Here is a 25,442-nt window from a genome sequence, read left to right as displayed (position 1 = left end):
TGGATAATATATATATATGTACGCGTGCACACACACACACACAGTGGAATATTACCAGCCATAAAAAGAATGAAACAATGCCATTTGCAGCTACACAGATGGACCTAGAGATTACCTCACTAAGTGAAGTAAGTCAGAAAAAGAAAGACAAATACCATATGATATCATTTATATGTGGAATCTAAAATACAATACAAATCAGCATAGCTACGAAACAAAAACAGACTCATGGATATAGAGAACAGACTCACGGATGTAGAGAACAGACTCATGGTTGCCAAGGGAGAGGGTGTAGGGGAGGGAAGGATTGGGAGTTGGGATTATCAGAGGCAAACTATTATATATATAGGATGGAAAAAGAACGAGGTCCTACAGTATGGCACAGGGAACTAGACTCAGTATCCCGTGATAAGCCGTAATGGAAAAGAATATGAAAAAGAATATATGTATCATATATATATCTGAGTCACTTTGCTGTACAGCAGAAATTAACACAGCATTGTAAATCAACTATAGGTCAATAGAATAATATAAAAAAGAAATCTGTATAGTGTTTGATGTATATGCCTCGCATATACTTGCCGAAAGGAAATAATCATAACATGTGGGGAAAGCAATTGAATAGAGTTTATTTTTTGACAGCCACATCAGAAAACTAACCAGCACACTGTACCACTTTTACGGCACCCAGGGGAAATTGCAACATCTTGGAATTAGATCCAGAAATTTGCCAGAGCATAGCAATGACAAACTGAGAAAAACACAGTGTACACATGTGGTTCGAAATAAATCTGATTCCTAGAAATCTTATTAGTGAAAAGCTGAAGCAACTTATGCAAATACAGGATCTATATCCTTGACCAAATCTCGATGTTACCAGTGCCCCTGCCCCTCACCGAAAAAAAAAAAAAATCAGAGAACATTTTTGCTATGCTCTGTCCGCTTATAGAACACAAACTCAAAATTCTATTGAGTAATTTATCCTATTATTCAACTGGGATTAAGGCATGTTCTGAAAAGTCCAGCAGATCTGATAAACATATCAGCCCTTCCAAAGGTGCCTCAGATGAAAGAAAATGGAAAGAATCTTTTAATCCAAACCCTTGCCAGTTAAAACAAGGCAGGATGATTAAATTGGTAGTTCTTTCCCTTTGTAAAACACTGATTAGAGGAAGTTTTGAGAAGGAATTTGCAAGAGGAGGACAGATACTTACAGGGAGGCTTTTAACCAGACACGGAATGAGATGCTGTAGCTGAGGTCAGGAGCTGGTCCTAAGAGGGACTTGAAATGATCTGGTGAAAAGGTGCTTTGGGCAGTGGCATCTCAGACACTGGTGGAGGCGCTGAGAACACACACGCCGCTAGCTGGGGATCAGTCTATGAGGCAGCGTGTGGTCAGAGTTGAGGTTATGATGGAAAGAGAATGCAGAAATTTTAAGCATGTGCTTGGAAGAAAGGACATTAATATTTCCAAGAGCTAGGCAAAAGTGCTCATAGAAAGGATAAATTAAAACAAATGAAACAGATGTATTCATTGAACAAACGATTTGCGGTTCATTGACAAATGCACTAGAATGTTGTCTGCACAGTGGTCTAAATGCTGTAAGCATTCCCCGTTAGAATACTTTGAAAGGCACTTAAAATGGTTATCCATTAACATTCCTCATCAGAATTGAGGGACACGGTGTTCTGGTGCCTGATGCGTGATGATGACGTGATGGTGAGCGGCTGGTCAAGGCTTGGGACTCAAGTAGTCAGGATGACAAGGGGATGTGGGTTATAATGGAAAACTACACTGGCATCACTTTGTAGTCATTATTCATTTCATTTAAAAGTCAAAAGCCTCATGGTACATGGTCTATAAGGCCCTAGTTGCCCTCCTTCTTTACTTCCCTGACTTCATCTTCTACTCTCCTTCCCACTTCCTCAGCTCCAGTCACACTAGATTCTTTGATGTTTCTCGAAGATGCCAGGTATGTTCTGCTTTAGGGCCTTCACACTGTTGCTTCCCTCTGTCTGGAACTCTGGATGATGGAGGATGTCTCCCTCCAGCATCTGCTTCTGTCTTTGCTCAAATGCTGCCCTTTCATTAAAGCCAGCCCTTACCTCCTTATCTAACATTGCAAACGACTCTCTCCTACTCCCTGACCTGCCCTCATTCTGCTCTATTTAGTCTATTCTCCATTGTACTCATCATCCCCTATTTACTAGATTATTCTTATTTTTATTATGCTTTAAAATTTTTTAATATCGCTATAGATAGAATGTAAGCTCCTTGAGGGCAGAGATCTTTGTCATAGCCATTGATGTCTCCAATGACCTAGAATAGATTTTGGTACAAAAAAAATTTAGGCTGGGGGCAGAGGAGATTTTTTTTTTGGAGGGGGATGTGTGATTTTTTGGGGAAAAAGTGAGATAGAAATTATAGAATATGAGAATATTACAAAAGAAAGCGGAAACAGAGGATTTAAATAAATATTCCTGGGTTTATGGGTCCCTTTTACAGTATCTGTTTAAGAAATACAGTTAAAGGACTTAAGTTGTTTTAATTTTGTATAGTTTCGAGTATTTATAATATTTATTTTTTATATAGATAAAACATGCACATTCATAAAATTTAAAAAAAAATGTGCAATGAAAAGGAAATCTCTTCTCTTTCCTCCCAGTCTTCTAGATATGTAGTTTCCCTATCTGGAGGCAATCACTATTGCTAGTTTCTTGTGGGTCCTTCCCCCTACAGGCAAATTCCTGCACCTTGCTTTTTTACTTAGCTTGGAGATCTTTCCATATCAGTATATAGATAGAGCTGCCTCATTCCTTTTTTTTATGGCTACAGAATATCCATCGTAAAGATGTAGTATATTTAATGTCACCTATGGATACCTGGGATAATTTTATTCTTGTGCTATTACAAATAATAGTGCAGTAGACACGCATACGTATATTCTTTGCACGTGGTTTATGACATGAGCAGCAAACAGCTTTTCCAATTTGTTTTTGCACTTCATTCATGTATTTTTAAAAATCTTTTTATCTTGAAAACATTTTTTGAGGTTCAAGTTCTCATGTTTAGAAGGCCTTCCCCACTTCAAGATAATAAAAAGAATTCTCTCACCTTTTTTAGTTTTCGTTTCATTTTTTCGTGTTTAAAAGTGGAGCCATTGGAATTTTCCTGATAAAAGTGTGAGAGGTAGGGATCCAACTTTGTATTTTCAACACTTTGTATTAAATAATCCATCCCTCATCCGCTGTCCCACTGGTTTGTGATGAATTTGGTTATTTTGGCTGGGAGTAAACTATGTGAGTCATAGCTCTATACACATTACATTATTTTTAAACAGCTTTTTGAGATTTAATTTACACACCATAAAACTGACCAATTTAAAATATACAACTCAATGTACACCATACTCTAATTTTAGAACTTTTTCAAAACTACAGAAATAAACCTCATACACATTAGCAGTCACTACTCGTGCAAAACACTTTGAAATACTGCACTGAATTATGTAAATTTATGTAGAATATGTGGTAAAATGTATTTTTTTTCCACTAGTGTGCTCCTTTGGAGTTAGAAAATCAAAGCTCTGGAAATGTTAATTTGAACACATCTGTCCTGGATGTTAATTGTAAATGACTCTCCTATTTTTCTGTAAGGATTACAAAGTAACAGATCTTTAATTTTTTAAACATAAAAAATTATTGGGTGGGCCAAAAAGCTCGTTCGGGTTTTTTCTCAACGATGTTATAGAGAAACCCGAATGAACTTCTTGGCCCACCCAATACTTTGTGGCACTGTAGATTTCAAAGCGTTCATATTAATGTATATTTTGAATCTGTAAGGCAGGAATGTATTATATAATGTTTTGTAAATTTTTTTTAGTCATAGAACCCTTTGTTTTTTCTAAACTATCTATAGAAAATATTTGGAGAAATACTGAATAAGTCAGTGCAAAGATTCAATTTTTAGAAAATGTGTCCATAGTTTGAGATCTTTCTGTAAATAGCATGGTTTTTCTTTATTATAAAATAAAATAAACCCATGCATATGTAGTCAACTAATACTTGACAAGGGAGCCAAGAATACTCAGCAGGCAAAATATAGTCTTCAATAAATAAATGTTGTTGGAAAAACTAGATATTCACATGCAAAAAAAACAAAATGAAATTGGAACCCTATCGCACACCAATCAAAAATATAACTCAAAATGGGTTAAGGACTTAAATGTAAGCCCTAAAATCATAAAACCTCCGGAAGAACACATAGGGAAAAAGCACTGTGACGCTGGTCTTGGCAGCAATTTTTTGAATATGACACCAAAACATAAGCAACAAAAGCAAAAATAAAGAAGTGGGATTACATCAAACTAAAAAGGTGCACCGCAAAAGAAATGATCAACAAAATGAAAAGGCAACCTATGGGGGAGAAAATTAGCCAATCAAGTATCTGATAAGAGGTTAATATCCAAAATACATAAATAACTCATATAAATCAATACTAAAACCCAATGAATCCAATTAAAAATGGGCAAAGGATCTGAATAGACATTTTCCCAAAGAAGACATATGAATGGACAGCAGGTACATGAAAAGATGCTCAACATCAATTATCAGGAAAATGTGAGTCAAAATCACAACGAGCTGTCACCTCACACCTGTTAGAATGGTGTCATCAAAAAGAGAAGAGAGAAGTGTTGGTGAGGACATGGAGAAAAACACTACTGTACACTGTTGGTGAGAATATAAACTTGTACAGTCACTAGGGAACACAGTATGGAGATTCCTCAAGAAATTAAAAATAGAACTACCATACGGTCCAGGAATCACACTTTGGGGTAGTATCTATCTGAAGGGTATGAAAATCGTTACCTTGAAGAGATATCTGAATTCCCACGAAAACCCTAATTCAAAACGGTACGTGCACCCCGATGTTCATGGCAGCCTCATTCACAATAGCCAAGATGTGGGAGAAAACTAAGTTTCCATCAACAGATGAAAGGATAATGAAAATCTGATATATGTGTGAAAACCATTCAAAATGTAACTGACAGACATGTAGAATGGTCCAGCTGCTGTACAAAACAGTAAGGTGATTACTCAAAAAATTTAACATAGAATTATCATATGATCCAGCAATTCCACTTCTGAGTGTACCCAAAAGAAGTGAAAGCAGGGGCTCAGATGTTTGTACCCCCATGTTCCCAGCAGCGTTATTCACAGTAGCCAAAGGGTGGAGGCAACTTGTGTCCATCAACAGAAGAATGAATAAACAAAATGTGGTACACATATACAATGGAATATTAATCAGCCTTTAAAAGGAAGGAATTTTTGGCAAATTATAGCATGGATGAATCTTAAAGACTTTAACGCCAAGTGAAATAAGCCACTCACAAAAGGACACATATTATATGATTCTACTTATATGATGCATCTAGAATAATCAACGTGGTAAAGACTAAAATAAAATGGTGGTTGCCAAGGGCTGGAGGGAGGAGGGGAATGAGGAGTGAGTGTTTAGCAAGGACAGAGTTTCAGTTGGGGAAGATGGAAAGTTCTGGAGGCGGATGGTGGTGATGGTCGTACGGCATTGCAAATGTACCTAATGCCATAGAAACGTATACGTAAATGTGACACATTTTATGTTGTGTATATTTAACCACAAATAAACTACGTTAACAAACAGATTTATTGGGATGTATGGAACCTACCAGCATTCTCATTACTGTGCTTTAAAGACACCGTTTACTCCGTCTCCACACCACTTTTTAGAAGTCGGTGCTATTATCTTTACAAACAAGAGAATGGAGAGTCTGAAGACTCAAGTCCACACAGCCCTAAAAATGGCCCAGGCAGGATCTGAATCGAGCTCTTTTGTCTCCAAACACTTGGGTTTTCCCTCACATCATGTGAGGGAAACTAACATTACTTCATGGCAAAGGGCTCGATTACTAATTCAAGTCGAAAATGTGTTTTGCCTGGAAGTCATTAGGAGGGGGATAGGTAACTATGGTGGCCAAGATGAGACACATCCTTGGCCCGCAGGGGAAGGAATTTCACAACAGCAGGCTTTGTCCTCCTCTGGCTGCACTAGGCGTGCACTGTGAGAAGGACAGGATGGGACCCGAGGTGCCCACTCCCCGCAGCCTTCTGTTTGCTGTTCCTCGGCTTTGCCTTTGGGTCCCGGTCTTCTTCCACAGAATCCCTTCCCTCTCCTGTCTCTCCTCCACCTGGCAAGACCACACGGCCACACTGTGTCACGGCTAATATTGTTTTTTCTCCACCAAAATATAGATTCTAACACCTACATCTAGGACACAGGCTTGACAGTAGAGGCTTGACAGAGGTTGAATGAAGGAAAATATTCATCAATATTTATTCTTATCAACAGTTCATAATTTATAAAGCTCCAGCTGCTGTATGTAAAAGGCTGGGATGTCACCACAGTAATCCGTCCTAACATTTGTCAAACATTTTGTCACCTACAGAGCAACATTCAGCCCGTATCATCTTCCCAAGACCCTTTTGTGGTAGGTCTGAGAGGGAACCCATGTCTAGAGAAGTCAGGTAACTTGTCTATGGTCACAAAGCTAGGGTCAGACCAGAGATTTGAACCCAGGTCTTCAGTTTCATGGATGCTTCTTCCAGAACCATCTGTTTAATAAACTCGAAAGCTACCATAATGAAACGGGACATCGCAGCTACATCTGCCAAAATTCTAAGAAAAAGAGTAAACACAATACCTTGCTCTGGGATGGTGGGTTGCTCCACAATTCTAAATCCACAAGAGACTGAGAATCTTTCATGAGAGCTCAGAGAAAATCTTGCTTTGGTACCAGACAGAAAAACAGATCCAAGTTCTCAGAGGTTTCCAAATAGTTGTGCTAAAAATAATTCTCTCTTTTAGTCCCAAAGAGCCAGAGGCACTGGAAGTCATTCTTCGGGTGAGGCTCCATCAGAGCCAGTTAAAACCACGGTTTTGTTTGAGATAAACCTGACAGAGCCTGCTTTTCTTGACCGTGAAGGGTAGAAGCGCCTCCATCTCTGTGTGTCGTGACCTCGTTTTCAGATTTGTTTACTTAATTTTTTCCCTCTTCATTTGTTTTCCACTGAGTAGATGTTTCAGGAAAAAAATTACTCACTGACTGGAAATTAGCTGTTAACTTAGAGAAAAGAGTTATGTCCTATTTGAGCATTTTCAATGTAGAATCTTCAGATTCTGGGCTTAAGATTTTGTCTCATGGGATAACAAGGAGAGGTGTCCCTTTCTCGGTAAATACGGCAGGAAATCGGTCCTTTATCCTATGTGCTGCAGCATGAAAGAGGGTGATGAAGACCGTATGGCTGTTTTCTTTCTTCTCTGCTGAATGGATAAATGACTGGATATTTTCAGAAGACTAATAGGTCTTTGCTCGTATAGAGAACGGATCACAACTCAAAGGGCCGAATGGGTCCCCAGACCCTGCGAAAACTCATCCTCAGTGCAATCGATTTCTTTTCGTCCTTTTGATACGAACTTCATGTGTCTCCTTAGCAACAGGAATATGTAATTCATGAAGGCATTTATGGAAATGAACTGACCAAAAAATTCTGTTTTTTGTCTCGCTTTCACCACCATTCTTCTCAAGCTATTGAGAATGCAAATTGGAAGAAATACTTTCATTTGGGGAAGTGGGCATGAATCACAAATTTGACCAAGAAGATTGGTGGGCTCCCCACGCCAAAAAGCTTTATTTTGCCTTAGCTATCCACCTTCCCATCTGGAGGACATAGTCTTTTGAATTTGTTGACTGTCCAAAATCTGAGTGCCAATTTAGGGTCATAAAAACAATGCCTTGAGTGTAGAAGTGAGGCACAGTTTTTGCTAAATTAGAGTAGGATCTTGATCAGACGTGTCCTGGGTTTGTTTTCTTATCCTCAGAATGAAATGGTTGTCCTTGATTATTGCTAAGTTTTCTCGCCGTTCTTAGTATTCTCTCATCTCGTGCCTGATGAGGTGGAGCTTAAAAAATAATGTCACCCACTCTATACATTACCCACAGGTAGAGACACAAGCCTCCTGGAAGGAGATACTTGTTGTTACTGAGAGAAGTCACTCAAGTGACCCTTTCAGTGCATAAGGGGAGGCACTTGGTAGTGGCTTGATGGTTTTCCTCTCAGGGACCCTTGGCTGGAGAGGGGTTGAGATTATTTACTTAAAGCATCCAGGGCCTCTGGAAAGGAGGGAACCGAGGACCCAGTTCCTTATTTTCATGATACAAATTTAAAGAAATCAGTCATGGACGACAGGGTTGGCCTGGTCCGAAGCCTGCTGGGAAGAAAGAACACCGTGGACCACGGAATGGAATTGACTGGGTGGTATGTGAGAATCTGGGCCAAAAGGCCTAAAGGATTTGGGGGTGGCTGGCTTTGGTAGAGTATGTGGATGAGGCTGAAAGTCCGTGCGCCTTCAGTCATTCTGTCATCATGGCTGTCCTTTGGGAAACAGTTGTTGGACACACGATAGTGATTTAAAAGGGTCATTATAGTGAAGCTTAGTAAGGGGGTAGTGTCAGGATCAGAGAGAGCCTCTCCTACAAATGGACAAGCATCTACTAGACTCTGAAGAATTAGAGTGTGGCAGTTTGGTGGCAGCTAAAGAAGCAGAGCAAGTGGACCATCAAAGATTTTGTTTTTCACTTTCTGCCTGGGTTAGGAGTAGAAATGACCCCATCTGAACCAAGAAAGCCCCTAGAATTCTTAGATGGTTCATGGAGGGGAGGATTTAGATCTTGACTAGTCTACCTGCTAATAAAAGCAAATGGGGTCCTGAGAAGTAATTGGGAGAAAAAAATGTCATGGCTGCACTTGAACTCGAACTGGCATACAGGTCATAGAAGGTGAATGCTTTCATGAGTTCACTCCTAGCCTAACACCACAGAACAACCCACTGCCATGTGTAAGAAAGCCCCGACTATCTGACTTAAAGGAATCTTCCCATACTCCCCTCTGAGGTCTTCCAAAATGCTGGACTAGAATAACAGTCCTTATAATTTTAATTTCTCGGGTGCCAGCCTTTAGATATGCTCATTTATTTGTATACAAGTGATGACCATTTTTATTGAAGTATAGTTGGTTTACAATGTTAGTTTCTGGTGTACAGCAGAATGATTCAGACATAAATATAACATATTTATATTTATATATATTCTTTTTTCAGATTCGTTTCCATTTAGTTTATTACAAGATATTAAGTACAGTTCCCTGTGCTATACAGTAGAACCTTGTTGTTTATCGATTTTATATATAGTGGTATGTATCTGCGAATCCCAAACTCCTAATTTGCCCCTCCCCCCCTTTCCCCTTTGGTAACCAGAAGTTTATTTTCTATATCTGTGAGTCTGTTTCTGTTTTGTAAATAAGTTCCTTTGTATCTTTTTCTTTTGGTTCCACATATGTGATATCATGTGATATTTGTCTTTCTCTGACGTACTTCACTTGGTATGATAATCTCTAGGTCCATCCATATTGCTGCAAATGGCAACGTTTCATACTCTTTTATGGCTGAGTGGCATTCCATTGTATATATATGCCACATCTTCTTCATCCATTCATCTGCCAGTGGGCACTTAGGCTGCTTCCATCTCTTGGCTATTGTAAATAATGCTGCTATGAATATTGGGATGCATGTAAGTGATGACATCTTAAAGGGTTTTTCTCATTCACTCTTCTTTGGATTGGCACAGTCTCCATCAAAAAGCTTACAAATGGATGAATTTTTTGGCCTCCAAAAGATGTAGATGTGTTCTTATTTTTCTGTCTTAACTTGGCCAGGTGTTGATATAATTAATGGGTGTTCACATTTGCTTTTTCTGTATAATTCATAACTTTCTTAAATTCCCTTCAGTGTTTGATGGTAAGGTTTCTTATGTTATTAAGGTATCACAGTATTTTTTTCTGTTCTGCAATATTTGATTTCTTCTTCATTATTTTTCATTTCAGATAACATTATAATCTATGCCTTCCTGGATTTACTCTTTGTCACAGAGAGAATAAAACCTTTGAAATTGTCTCCTAAAGCGTTCAGACCTCAGATGTAACTAAAGCTTGTTATTGCCTATTTCACTCAGTTATTTTCACACTTATTTTAAAGACAGTGGCAAAAAAAAAAAAATGATGGGAAGAAAAATATGATGAAGGGAGAATTGGCATAGAGTAAAAAGTTGGATTACATCTTCACCTGCCACTCACACCAAAGCCAAGGTCTTATTCTGTCTTTCCTGGGCAGACTTTTTTTTTTTCCTCTCAGCTTGTACTTTTGTTTTCCTGTAGCCTTAACTGACTTTCAAACTGAATTCAGTACAGTCTAGACTAATCCAATCAATGTTCACAGAGCATCTCACAGGATGCTGGTGAACCGGCTCTCAAGAATAAGGTTTGGATTGGTAGCTTTGTCAATTTCCTTGGTATAAATACTCCCATCACGGCCAATTTCAAGCTACCAACCTGATCTTCACTGAATGCAAAGTTGTGCGGAGTTGGCCCTTGCTAGCTGGTGTAAGCTAACTCAAGACAGCACTAGAAATTTATATGTATATAAGCCAATTCTAGGTACTAGAATTATTTTAAAAAAAGGTTGTAGCTTCTCTGCTAAGACATTACATCATTTTCTCCTTTAATCCTCACCATAACCTCTTCAGGTGAGTAACTTTATCATCCTCCTCTTGTAGATGAGGAATTTGGACAGTCTGACCCACACTGGCCCACCTAACCACTGTACAATGTGCCTCCCTAGGGGACTGCTGACTTTTCAAGACCAGGTTCCTGCATCCACGCAATGTGACGTCAGGTGAATTGCACAGCCGACTCCTCCCCCTCCTCCCCCTACAGCGCCGCGTTCTGGCAGGAACCTAATCTTGTCTTTCTAGCCCCAGTGCCTTGCTTATATCACCTCCTCTGGCTTGCAAGTCCCTGTTGGCCACGTCCTTCCCATGCCCCTTTCTTCATCTGATCCCTTCTGTCCTCCTTATGCATCGCTTTCTCCAGAAAGTCTCCCTGATGCTATCAGCAGGTACAGCCTTGCCTTCCCTCGAACCTCCCAGCACATTATTTGGATCTCTCATGCATCTTAACTCACGGATTCTTAACTAGGTCTATTGAATCAGCACACCAGTGGATTAGGTCTAGGTACTTATATTTTTCAAAAGCTCCGTAGGTAGTTCTAACAGGCAGTCAGGAATTGGGAATCTTTACTTTATCTACTTTTGCTCACATCATGCCCCCTTCCAAGCTAGGAAGTGTCAGTGATATAAATCTGATCTGGTCTTCTCACTCTTTCATCCTGTTCTTTTATTCATCACCTCATTACCTATTTATTGAGCTCCTACTATATGTCAGATACTGAGTGCTTGATCTTGGTATTCAATGGGGAGCAAACATGGAGTCCTTAGAGAGAAAAAGTCTCGTAGGGAAGACAGATGTTCATCAGATAAGCATAAGACTAAGCTTAACAGATGTTAATTGGAGTTTCCATCATCTTGGAGTTTCAGTTGAGGACTCAAGGTCGAGAAGTATGGGCAAGCAGTGCCCACACATCCGTTTATGACTTGCCAAAACCCAGCTGGATCTGGTATCAGCCATCGTCCGCGTTTACCCATGGAAGAGAAAACTAGAAATTTAGAACGAATGAATAGTTGAAGCAAGTCGTCAAGGCAGAGAGTTATCAGCTCCTAAGGGAGAGCCAAGGACCTCTCTCCTCCCTTCCTATGAGGCAGGAAGTGGAGGAATAATACCCTCCCAGCCTCCAGCCTAGTGGCAAGGACCCCAGGAAATCACTGATAATACTAGAGGTGCCTGCAAGAAAGAAATCATCTTGTTCTCCAGTTGGATATTAACTGAGCTGTGATACTGAAAGCCTTGCAGTTCTCATGGGATCAGAGAAATGGGGGAAAGCTTGACCTACCCCTAAAGTTTGATGTCTTACGTGATCATAGAAATTAGAGAATTCTGAAGGCAGAAGGCTGTTTGGAGGTGAGAGAGAGCTGTATAGAAATTGTTATTGGAGAGGCAAGGGTGTGTGAATTTCCCAAGAGGAAGATGGTGCTGAGGGTGGCCGCTGGGTCTGGGCCATTTAGGTGGGACCTCTTGAGCCAGCAGGGAGTCCTTCTAGGATGAGGAAGCCAGTAAGGAGCCATCCAGTATATCACTGAGTGCGGAAGCTGAGGATGATGTGGGGCAATGCAGAGTATCACCCAAGGAGTTTATCACCCATATCAGAAAGCTGTACAGCATGGAGGTTCCCTCAGAAAGCCTCTAATGGCCCCAGGAATTGTTCAACCAGAGAGAGCCAGCATTTGAATATGTAGGGCACCAAGCAGGTATTGGCAGCCAGAAAAGAACCACACAAGCACCTGTTAAGTAAACGTACCATAGTCACATTTGTCTAATTCTCTTCCCTTCTGACCTGACTTTAGACATGCCCAGTGTGGAAGCAGGGGGTCAGAGATGGGGCAAGAGAGAAAAGTATAACATCTTCTGCCCTGAAGCCTTGGAGGGTACAAGCTTTCTATTGGATGTGATATAAGTGTTGATTTAAATATGTCTTTTTAATCTCTGAAAATGAGTCACCACTGACTAATGAGATTGTTCCTGTCATTCAAAGTGACCAGAAAGCTAAAGAATTTGCCACAAAAAGGCAGGGAAAGAGATCCAACAGGATTTGACTAGAAAAATTGATGGGAGAAAAATGAAGTTGTTTCTTATTTATGTCATTTTTAGGACATAGATGATCATTTGATAAGTTCAGAACACTCTGGAGAGTGTTCTGAAGAGAAAGTAAAGGGTGTTATGGGAGTGTTTAGCAGGGCAACCTAGTCGAGAACTAGGACTTGTCTGAAGAAATGACATGTGACCTGAAATATAAAAGGGGGACAATTATTAACCAGGAATAGAAATGAGAAAACACTTCCAGGCTGAGGGGATGCCATGTGCAAAGGCCCTGAGGTAGAAGAGGATGATTTTGAAAGAAGGTCATTGACCTGCTCCAGGAAGATCCCACGTGCTGCAGAGCAACTAAGCCTGTAAGCCACAACTATTGAGCCTGTGTGCCGCAGCTACTGAAGCCCATGCACCTAGAATCCATACTCCACAACAAGAGAAGACACCTCAACGAGGAGCCTGCACACCACAGTGAAGAGTAGCCCCCACTTACTACAACTAGAGAAAGCCCGTGTGCAGCAATGAAGACCCAATGCAGCCAATAAATTAATTAATTAATTAAATTTAGGTAAATATCAAAATCATCATATTAAGCAGAAATAGTCACAGAAAAATAAATAATGATTCAAGAACTGGTGAAACTAATCTGTAGAGGTGGGATGGGAGCTTGGGGTTGATTGCAAAGGAGCTCAAGGAACTTTCTGAGGATTATGGAAACATATATCTGATTTGGGGTGATGGTTATGTGGGGGTATACAATTGTCAAAATTCATTGAACTAAACCCTTAATATTGGTGCATTTTAATTCTAATTATACCTCATTAAAAATGTAAAAATAAAAAAAATAAAAAAAAGAAAGAAAGAAGGTCATTGAAAAGAGCAAAGGAGAGCATATGCTCAGAGAGAGGATGTACCTGGAACAGGCAAGGCTCTGCTGGCCTTGGAAGATTCTAGTCTTTATCCTGAGCTGGGTTTTATGGGGCAGGCTGTCAACTCTCCTTAAACCCCAGTCTGTTACAATAATGAAGTTGATACAAATAGAGGTGATGCTTGCTGCCACTTTCCTGCCTGGTTGAGGTGACTTCAATAAGCTATACAGACTTCATTTGGCTTATGAACTGAATCTGCTTTCGTTGCTGAGAAAGGTGTAAGTTCTTGTGAGAAAAGTGGTCTGCATATACAAAATAAAGGCACTTCACGCACTCATTGAATGAACAAATGTCATTGACCTCTACTGTGTACCAGGTGCCGCCCCCGGCCCAGGAGATGCGTTGAAAGAGGAAGACAGGATTCTAATGCCACAGAGATCCCTCCAGTGGGAATTTCAAGTCATTAGGGAAGGAAGGGGCCTCTGAGGGCATCTGCCTGATTCTCCCGTTTTATAGAGAAGAAAACAGCTTCAGTGAAATGTGACCCTTCCAAAGGTCCCATTTATGGATAAGACAAGGATTAGACCTCGGGTCCACTGTATCATTTCCAAGATTCTCTCCTCTGCACCGCATAGCCCATCACCAGGACCTGATTCCTGACTTCACACAGAGAAGACACTGCAGTATTTTTCGTACACACAAATATCTATTATTGTGGATAATTGAGAATTAATGTGGTAGTGTCATCCCAGATCATAATACTTGATTTTCACCTTTCTGCCCAAAACACCACTTCTTATATTTTAAATCATAAGAAAATTCTTAAAAGTTACAGAAAATTGCAAACATACACAAAAGTAGAGGTCACATGGAACACGAGTTGCTGTGCCTCTGACCACCCAGCTCAAGAGTTACCGAGGGGAATATTATTTCATCGATACCCCTATTCACTAATCCCCTACGCCTGCATTTGGTATGTTTTGAAGCAAATTCCATACATCATATATCTATTTCATAACTGTTTCAGGAAAATCTAGGAATTTTTATCATCTTGGATAATAAATAACAGAGTGGGTGACACCGTGCAGCTTCATCAGCCCTTGAGACCTTTTAACAAAAAATGGGCTTACTTTAGAGAAGACAGAAGTGTCTTAAAAGCACTTTACTCACAAACTGCTACATTGTGCACTAAAAGTTCTGAAATGCAATTTTATGCAGCTGTCAGGCTTTCTCAGTGAAGTTTTCAGAGTTCACTGGGGAGCTCTCTGATGACTTGTTGCAGAAATTCCAAGAAGTTTTGAGCTCATTAAAGGCCTGTCTATGGACCCGTGGGTTCCGGGAAAGACTATGGTGCAGAGCTGGCCTCTAGTCCTGCCACATGTCGAAGATGGGTGATCCTGCTACCAGGTGCAATGTTTGGCTTTTGCTAACATAACCTGTCATACCGTCCTAAGATTGTTTAGGAGACACGAGACAACTAGCATGGGTTTTTTGTTTGTTTGTTTGTTGTTGTTGTTTAAGCGCTTTATTGGAATATAATTGCTTTATACTGTTGTGCCAGTTTCTGCTGTACAGCAAAGTGAATCAGCTGTATTTATACATATAACCCCATATTCCCTTCCTCCCGCGACTCCTTCCCTCCTCCCTGTCTCAGCCTTCTAAATCATCACCTATCATCGAGTTGATCTCCCTGTGTTATGCAGCAGCTTCTTTACAAAGTTAGGGAGTCCTGGAATCTTGGGATGTGAAGGCTAACAGGGTGATGTTTGTTGCCTTGGGAACTTAAGAATCAGCACGCACAGGATGCAGCCTGTCAGCCCTGGGGCAGGACCTCAGCACAGCTGGGCATGGCCACCTCCAGCCCCACTACGGTGCAGATGGAAAAAAGAGGTCAGGGGAAAACCTAACCTGGAAGGCAAACCACAGGAACGAAAACTTTGTGTGTTTGTTTTACCACTTCTATGCTTCCTGTAGCACTGACTTCAATTTGCACATTTCCCTGAGAAATATTTGGCATAGGATTCCGTATCTCTGTTTTTTGAAAAAATTTATTTTCTGGTGCATGTGTGTTCTTTTTTAAATTGACATATAACTGACATATAACATTTTATTAGCTCCAGATGTACAAAATAATGGCTTCATATATGCGTGTATTGCAAAATCATCACCACAATAAGTCCAGTTGACATCTAGCACCATACAGAGTTATAAATTGTTTTTTTTTCTTGTGATGAGAACTTCTAAGATTTACTCTCTTAGCAACTTTCAAATATACAATACAGTATTATTAACTACGGTTGCCATGCTGTATATTACATCCCAGATCTTATTTGTCTTATAATGAAAGTTTGTCCCTTTTGACCACTTTCACCCATTTCACCTACCTCCCATCCCCGCCTCTGGCAATCACCCATCTGATCTCTGTATCTATGAGTTCATTTTTTTTTTTTTAAGATTCTATGTAGAAGTGAGATCACACTGTATTTGTTTTTTCTCTGTCTGACATTTCATTTAGCATAATGCCCTCAAGGTCCATACATGTTGTTGCAAATGGTAAGACCTCCTTTGTCTTTAAATGGCTGAATAATATTCCACATATATACACACATATTTATATATACATTACATTTTCTTTATCCATTCATCCATTGATGGACACTTAATGTTGTTTCTGAGATGCCACATCTTTGAATAATAGAAAATAAAAAATAGTTACCATTTATCAAGAGTTTTATTGTGGCAAGGCACTGTCCTAAGTGCTTTATATGCATTTCTTATTTATTCTTTACCAAGAGCACATGAGGTAGCTGCCATGATTTCCCCATAAGTGAGGGGGCTGAGGTTAGGGACAGATGGGCAAGACTGGTAAGGGGCAGAGCTGGACTCCGAAACCTTCGCCTTCGCTAGTGATCACCTTACCCATATGGGAAAATCCAAGGACTATTCACATTTTCGCTTCAGAGTCTGTCTTAATGACATTCTACACAACAGCAATGAGAATGGGAAACTTCTATTAAAATATGCTACTTCAAAGTTTAACACTGAAGGGACAGGGAATGATGGTGGAAGAGACTGCCTTTTCCCTGCTCCTTTGGTCTTCAGGAGGAGGGATTTCCCGAAGCACTCTACCTCTTTATTTATTCTACCCCAGGGAAGGTGGAATGGACCAATTTGGGATATTTGGGAAAAACTAGGTGTGCTCAGCTCAGTTGACTGGGGATGAGAATCTGCCCAGTTTCAGGGAATCTGGATCAAGAAGCTCCTTTACCATCACACCAAAGCAATATTCTTAAAAAAGCTATAATTTATAAAGATCAAAAGTCATTCTTTTTCTGTGTGTTGTCCAATGAGTTTTGACCTATGTGTTCAGTTGTGTAACCATCACAGACTAGAGACAGAGCATTTCCATTCCCTCTTAAATGTTTCCTCATGCCCCTTTGTGGTAAAAACTCTCCCCATTCTAGCCACTGGCAGCCACTGATCTTATTTCTGTCCCTATAATTTTGCTTTTTCCAGAATGTCATATAAATGGAGCCATACAACATGTGGACTCTTGAGTCTGTCTTCTTTCATGGAGTATAACCTTTTGAGAGTCATCCGTGTTCTTTCTGTGCTAAGCACTATTCCACTGTATGGGTGTACCGCAACTGGTCTGTCCATGTACACGCTGAGGGACATTAGACTTGTTTCCAGGCGTTGGCTCTTCTGAGTTAAAGCTGCAATAAACATTCACGCTCTGATCTTTGTGCGGACCTATGTTTCCATTTCTCTTGGCTAACTATCTAGGAGATAGATTGCTGGTGAATATGTTACATATATATTTAACTTCATAGGAAACTGCCAAACTGTTTTCCAAAAAGGCTGTGCCATTTTGCATTTTCAGCAGCAATGGATGAAAGTTCTAGATCGCCACATCCTTGCCAGCACTTGGTATTACTGGTTCTGCTTTCAAGTTTTAGCCCTTCTAATTGGTGTGGGGTGGTATTGCATGTGGTTTTAATTTGCGTTTCCCTAATGATGTTGAGCATCTTTTCCTGTACTCGCTTGCCATCCATACATCTTCCTTGTTGAAGTATCATTTCAAGTCTTTTGTTCATTTTGGGTTATCTGCTTATCACTGGTTGTAAGAATTTATATATTCTAAATATATAGCAGATGTGTGTTTTACAAATAGTTTCTCCAGCCTATGATTTGATTTTTTATTTTAACCTCTTTTAAAGAGAAGCATTTCATTTTGGTTAAGTAAATTTATTAACTTTTTTCTTGTATAGTTAGTGCTTTTTATAGCTTATTTAAGAAATCTTTGTCCAACTCAAGGTCACAAATATTTCCTTCTAGAAATTATATAGTTTTAGCTTTTACATTTAGGTTTATGATCTCTTAATTTTTTTATATGGGGTGAGGTAAGGGTCAAGTGTTTTTTTTCTGTTTTTTTTTTTTGCACATTGAGAGATTGAATATACAGACAATGGTCAGACTGTATTTACAATAGACTTTGACCCACAACCTGAGACAAGCTACCCAGGAAACCAACCCTCTTACCTACCACAGCAGCCAGGGAGGTCAGCCTGTTATAAGCTAGATATGCACGAAGTCAGGTTACTGTCTCTAGCAACAATCCTGGAAGCCAAGCAACAACCTCTGCAGCAATCAGCCCCAAACAGCCAGGACTTGATTAATATCTGACAGCTTCCCTAGTTTTGTCTCCACTTCCAACTTAAGTCCAACCAGAGAAAGTCCCTATACATCCTAACCAATCACATAAGATGTCTCATTTCTGGTTATCCCACCTACAGCTTTCCGATGACAATTCCCTCCAATCAGGGCATACCTGAAGCCTTCTCTGTCTTCCGGTGTAAAACTTTCCCACTCCTCTGCCTGTCTGAATCTCTCTGTTTTATTTCTCAATTTGCATAAAGCTCTGGCAGGGAACAGGGGTACTCCTTATTGGGGGCCCCAATAAGTGTGGGAAAGCCAAATCCTACTTTTAAGGGGTTTGCGGTCTGTGAGGGAAAGCCACACTTCTGTACCTAAGTTACATGTGATATAAACTCAGGGGTAAGAATGTGCACCTTACAGTGGGCTCCTTTGGGGCAAGAACCCGGTCTTATTCATCTTTGTGTCACCCACATAGCCAAGGCCTAAAATCTAGAATTGCTCAATATATGCTGGTTGAATTAAGAACAGGAAAAGTGGTCTTCAACGTGGATTGGGTTCTGGAGGTAAATGCAATGGGTGTGTATGAACAGCCAAGTAAATAACTCTCCTATTGTCCTGCTTTCCTGAGTTTAAGCCTGGATGTTCCTTGCCTGACCTCTTGCAACAGCCTCTTAACTGCTCTCTCTGCCCTTGTGGTTTTTTTGTCTTCAAGTCCAACCTCTAGTCTGCTGCTACAGTGAAGCCAAGCAATGAGCATTTGATAAATACCTATTTGTTAAAGGCATGAAGAATATCACTCTCTGATTTAAAACCATTCCAATAATTCAATCACTCTGTGATTTTATGACCTAAAGAAAAAAAAATCTACAGTGGCAGGAAATACACAGTGAACAAACTTGTTGAATGTCTCCTATTTTCCAGGATAGATACATAAACAAACAAACAAATAAGTATTAATTGAACTTAGACCCTATTCTTTGGTAGTTCTCATGTTAAAGTGTTGATGAAAGCTACATACCTGGTTTGAAAACATTTTGAGTGTCTGAACCTTGAACTAGATTGTAGAAGAATGAAAGCATTCTCAACAATACTGATAATTATAGCTAAGCTGATGACAAAGATGGGAGCTAACTGGTAATCCATGCTCACCATGTGCCCGGCTCTGTCCCAGCACCTAACGTGTGTTTTATCTTCCTAACAGCTGCGTGAGGTCCATATGCCACGGCCTAAGCTCCCTGAGGGCAAGGATCAAGGACTTGTTCGTTCCCAGAGGGGATCAGTGGAGGCTCTCAACATACGGCCACCAAAAGGAAATTATTATTCCCAGTGTGTATCTACACACACTACAGATTTAGGAGGTAAGGGTCTTGTCCCAAGTCACTCGGTGATGTTGGAATCAAGGTGTGAACTGTTTGGTTTCAAGCAGAATGATCTTAGGTCCCAAGTTTCCACAACAACTGCTTCTCCTAAGATGTCCAGCTAGACTGTGTGCAGATGAGACTTGAGAAGCCAAGAAATCCTGTGGGGAGCTTCACTCTGCTGGAGCCCAGGGGGCTGATTTGAGGCAAAGTGAAGAGGAAGGAGAGGGCCGCTTAGGTCAGCTGGTCACCTCTGGCTTTAGGGTGGCACCTTGGGGTGCTATCCCTGGCCCTGGGAGCAGTTCTCCTGGACCCTCACATGACAGGAAAGAGAGGAGTTAAAAGGGAAAGGAGGACCTGCGATCTCATCTCCTTGCTGGGAGAGGAAGTAGGCAGCACTGGCTACCAGCTAACAATAACCTCCAGTTTGTTAAGAGTAAGAAAGAATGAGCTCAAAGGCACCATTATGCAGAACTTGGTCATGTGACAAATAGCAGGGAAAATCATAGAAGGTGCAAGTGGACAGAGGGAGTAGTTGCTAGTACCTGGGTGTCATTGGTTGGAATGGTGAGAGCCACCTTGCTCTTGGATTCCTGGACAACTTGGAAGGCAAAAGCACCTGCTGTCCTGTGCAGCTGGCTACAGTGGGCCACTCTTTTTCTCCTGGGCAGATGTGGTCACTGAGAGGTGCATATCTGGCCTCTCAGGACATTAGCCAGTGGCCAGGACAAGGGACCTATCGGAAGGGTTGCCCCTGGCAGCCCAGAGGAAGTTCTTCAAGGGGCTAAGAGTCAACACCATTTACTGGGATTCCTGCTTGAAGGCAGCAAATTAGAACATCTATTTATTAAGCACCTACTATATGTTGGCCACAGTAATCCTGACCACTTAGTGAAGTAGGTATTATTACCTATTTATTACAGATGTTTATTTTTTTGTTTCTGTTTTTTTTGGTTGTTCTGTGTGTATGTGCATAGATCTTTTGTTCAAAGATTGGTAATATTGCCCATATACTGTTGTTGTTTGCTTTTATTTTCATTCTTTAATGGAAATATACTTGACACATAGTGTAGGGTAAATTTAAGGTGTACAGCATGTTGACGATCTATTTACATATTGTAATATGATTGCCACTGTAGTGATAATTAGCACCTCTATTATGTCACGTAATTACCATTCCTTTTTTTGTGGTGGGAATAATTAAGATCTAGTCTCTTAGCAAGTTGGATGATTATATTGTAATATTTTTGTCTACATTCATGATACTGTGCATTAGATCTTCAGGACTTACATTTGTCCACTGGTTGCAGGTTTATACCCTTAAGCAACATCTCACCTGTTCCCCCACCCCTAGTCCCTGGGAACCACCATTTTACTCTCTGTGTTTATAGTTTAGCTTTCTTGGATTCCACATATAAGTGACATCAGGCAGTATTTGTTTTTCTTTGTCTGACTTATTTCACTTAGCATAATGCCCTCAAGTTCCATCCTTGTTATCTCAAATTGCAGGATTTTCTTCTTTCTCATGGCTGAATAATATTTCATTAATATACACCATATCTTCTTTATCCATTCAACTGTTAATGGGTGCTTAGGTTGTATGCATATTTTGGCTGTTGTGAATAATGCAATGAACATGGGAGTGCAGATATCTCTTTGAGATTCTGTTTTCATTTCCTTTGGATGTATACCCAGAAGTGGGATTACTGGATCATCTGCTAGCTTTTTCTTTAACCTAAGATTATATAATGAGCATTTCTTCTCTGTTATTCTTTGGAACCATTAATGGCCAAACAATATCTGTCAAGAAATTATACCATCATTTATTTAATCTCTGCCCCCCTTTATAGGACAATTAAGCTGTTTCCATTTTTTTTCTATTATAAATGAGATTGTATTGAAAATTTTTGTACATAAGCCTTCATCCCTATTTAGGATTATTTCCTTAGGATAAATTCCCAGAAATGGAATTACTGAGTCAAAAGATTTGAATGTTTTATGTCTCTCTTGGTATATCCTGCCAAACTGCTTTCCAAAAGGCTGTGTGAATTCACACTGCCCCATTCCTTTATGAAAACAAATGCAAGGGAATGTAAGCCCCTTTACAGCCAGGCACTGCTAGTCCCGGGAACACAGACAGAGCCAAGAATCTCCAATTTGGAAGTCACGTTAAAGGTCAGCAAAGCTGACCTCTACGGATGCTCGATCACGCAGGTGTTTTTGTAAAAAGAACATCAAAGCTTGTTCCACAGTGGTGTTGATACTTGTACCCTCTCTGGCTTGGGTGGCCCCAGATCCTTCACACAACCTCAGCCAGGGGCTGAGCCCTGATCATATGTAATTTCACAGAACTAGTCCCATGCTCAGTCCACCTTGGCAGATTGGATATGGGTGATGAGACACACTGCCCGGGTTGAAGCCCTCCTATTGTCCCTCTGGGTAGACAGCTCTGGCAGGACACCAGAGGCAGCTTTGTGTTGGGATAGAACAGTTGGCCCCTGGTATGGCCAGAGCTTGAGGGCACCAAAGACCCTCAGTCCCCAAGACTCCTCTTCTATGGGGGCTTTGAAGTGTGGGACACTCTTAAAAAGCTTTCTAGGGGTTCTTGCTCAAAAAGCCACATGACCAGGGAGGAATCATGTGAGCAGGGAGGTAGAATCCATTTCTCTCTCTTCTGCACCCAAGGTGTCAAGCCCTCCCAGCCCTCCCCTCAAGGTACTACCCTGACTCAGACCTACCCGTGACTTTTGCCCTGGTCATGTTCATCAACCTGGCCTTCCCTTGCCCTTCAGGCTATCTAGAACTCACCACTTTTCCAGATGCTGCTGAAAGCTGGCTCTGCTAACTCCAGGCAGTTTATTCATTCCATGGAGATTTATTCAGCAACCTCTAGGTACCAACCGCTGACCATGTGCTCAGGGTGGCAGTTAGACAAGCCCATTCTAATTCTTGATTATCTTAGAGCTCTATGACTTTGTATGTTGTTCTTCTCTTTGAACCTGCAAGATCTTTCCCTTTGTTTCTTTACCCGGTTCACCCCCACACTCATTCAAAACATCTTCATTAATATTCAACTCTGTGTCCAGGCAAGGGCTGACACTAAGTCACTTCCACTTCTTACAACCTTAGAAGGTAGTTACAGTTACCATTATTTGCATTTTATACATGGAAAAACTGAGGCGCAAGAGGTAAGTCTCCTGTCTGAGATCCCACAGTCTTAGACCCTTAACCACTATATTTTATTGCCTCTTTTCAGTAACGACATACACTAAAGACAGCAAGGGCTACAAAGAAAAAGAGGAGAGGTTGGTGATAGAGATTTAAAAGGGGTGACCTTCTTTAGTTCAAGGAGTCAAGGAAAACCACTCTAAGGAAGGGACTTTTAAGGGGATTACTGGAGGCGACTTAGCTAGGTAAAGACAGAAGAGCCTCCCAGGAAGGAAGAACAGCATGTGTAAAGGTCCTGTGGTAGGAAAGGGCTTTGGAAACTCTAGGAAATGAAAGGACAGTGGGTGAGCGTATAGGACAAGGTGGACTACAAGAGAGGCAGTCAGAGAAATAGGCAAAGTCACATCATTTCAGAGATTGAGAAGTTGGGCTTTTATTGTAAGAGCAATGGGAGCCATCAGTCAGGGAAGCCATGATCTTTGTTATGCTGAAAATGATGCTCTGGCTGCTGTGTGGGGAATGGGCCAGAGAGGGCTGGGCAGGGGATATTGCTGACTAGTGGGGAGGCTGATGCAGCCAAGCGGGTAAGAGGTGATCATGGTCGGTCACTGCAGTGGCAGGAGATAAAGAGAGAAATGGAGAGATTTTGGACATATTTTTGTTTAAGTCCTGATGGTGTCCCATGGGAAGCTCCTTCCACACTCATGAACACCAGCTGACTCCAGCACCATCTCTCTGTTCCCACGGGACCTCACTCTCTTCTCAGCCTCTTGTCACATGGGCAGTGATCTCCACCTTATCTCCTCTGCTTCCTCTCTGCACTGCGAGCTATCTGTTGTTTACTGTTTTGCTTGATGCTGTACCCCTCCTTCTAGAACAGTGCCTGCCACGTGGAAGATGCTTGATAAATGCTTTTAAAATCTGTTGAATGGGTCATTGACTGTGTGCCAGTCTGAGCAAAGTTTCATATGCATCATCTTGTGTACACCTCAGCACTCCCAAATGACGTAGTTACTATTTCATCACTTTACAGATGAGGAAACAAAGACATAAAGGGTCAATTTCCCTTTTTCATACTCATGTAACTCTAAAGTGTAGAGCTGGGGCTGGAATCCAGGTGTGCTGGTGAGAAAGCCCAAGAGTAGGTCACCTAGCTATGCTTCCTGTCTGCACCTCCCACCAGGTGTGCCCATTAGGAGATCAGGGTCCTTGTTTGGACTGTCACCGCATTAGACACCCTGGCCCAGTGCAGGAGGCAGCAAGTAGGTGTGCTTGGAACTCAATCAAACTTAGTACAGACATTCAGGGGAATACTGTTCAGCCACAGAAAGGAATGGAGTACTGACGTGTATTACAACACAGATGAACCTTGAGAACAATATTCTGATTGAAAGAAGCTAGACACAAAAGGCCACATACTGTATGAATCCATTTGTATGAAATATCCAGGATAGGTAAACCCGTAGAGACAGAAAGCAGATTGGGAGTTGCCAAGGCTTGGAGTTGGGAGTGAGGAAGGGGGAGTGCCTGCTTTAATGGATGCAGAGATTTCTTTGGGGATGATGAAAATGTTTTGGTACCTAGACAGAGGTGGTGGCTGTACCACATTGTTATTAGACTAGATGCTACTGAATTGTTTAAGATGGTGAGTTTTATGTTACGTAAGTTTCACCTTGATAAAAAAAATAATGCATGAGGACAAAATGTATTGATGCTAGCTTCAGGCTGGCAGTTAATTGAGGAGCAAGAAAAGGATCAAAAATGGGGCTTTAGCTAGACCTATAATTTTTTATTTATAAATAAATTTTTTATTTCTTTATAAAAGATCTGAAGCAAAAAAAAATATGTCATTACTTGAGTTGTGACTGGAAATTTTTCATATAGAGAAATGGGGCTAAGACAAAACAGAGTGCAATAAATGAGCGAGGGGCAGAGTTGGCCCGATTTCAGCCGAATTCTTTTTCCACCAAAGCCTCTGACTTCAATGTAAAAGGAGGAACTTCACGCAGTGTGTTGTGGCCACAGTCTTTGTCGCAGAATGAATGCAGTGTCAAAGTGAGACCTGACCAGAGATCAGCTTCCCATAAGTAGTCTGTCTTCCCTCTAATGGAAGAGGAGTTGTCCGAGACACAGGGCACATCGGGGTGGAGGGCTGAATCTCCCCAACCGAAGCCAAGTCCAATGTCATGCAAACAGCCGGGAGTGCTCAGGCTTGTAGGGGAGTGGGGTTTAGGCACCAACACTTACTGAGAGGCCCCTGGATCCCGCCTGGGTCCCACGATTGTGCACGTGCCAACATGGCTAACTTTCAGAGTCACCTCTTGGTTGGCTTGCATTTGCCTCCGTTTTGTAGCTGAGAAAATGGAGGCTCAGGTGAAGAACATGCTCAAGGTCACTGGGATTCCCACCCCGCCTGCCTGGTGCCAGAAGCCTGTGTTCCCTACAGTGCCTCCACCTGAGAACAGACCCTGGCATGTAGAAGGTGCTGGGTCAGCACTTGTCCAACGAATAAATGAAGGGTAGCAAAACAAGACACATTTTTAATGGCCTAGTAGTTTGCTAAAGATGCAAAGAATTCAAACCTGCTAAAGGGCAGGTGTGCTCATAGGTTATTTGTGCAAATATTAAGTGGTGCAGTCCTTTAGGGGTACCACATTTATATCCACAAATATATATGAAGAGTCTGAAAATCTTG

At 41.0% G+C, this 25,442-nt stretch overlaps 1 protein-coding gene across 11 annotated transcripts in view; it reads right to left on the bottom strand.

The window, feature by feature from the left end:
• C1QTNF7 (C1q and TNF related 7) overlaps positions 1 to 25,442 on the bottom strand; it is a 108,462-nt gene that overhangs the window by 8,456 nt on the left and 74,564 nt on the right. Inside the window, exon 1 of one of the 11 annotated variants that reach the window (XM_057706399.1) lies at positions 6,741 to 6,862. The exons of 8 other annotated variants lie outside the window; for them this stretch is intronic. The gene's annotated coding sequence lies outside the window, so the exon portion shown is untranslated. Of the gene's footprint in view, positions 1 to 6,740; positions 6,863 to 25,442 lie in introns of those variants that run through there. 2 more of the 11 variants (XM_057706407.1, XM_057706402.1) reach the window with 2 other exon arrangements.

Source organism: Hippopotamus amphibius, chromosome 13 (genome assembly GCF_030028045.1).
Source record: "Hippopotamus amphibius kiboko isolate mHipAmp2 chromosome 13, mHipAmp2.hap2, whole genome shotgun sequence".
Lineage (NCBI taxonomy): Eukaryota > Metazoa > Chordata > Mammalia > Artiodactyla > Hippopotamidae > Hippopotamus > Hippopotamus amphibius.
This window is presented reverse-complemented; position numbering and strand designations above follow the sequence as displayed.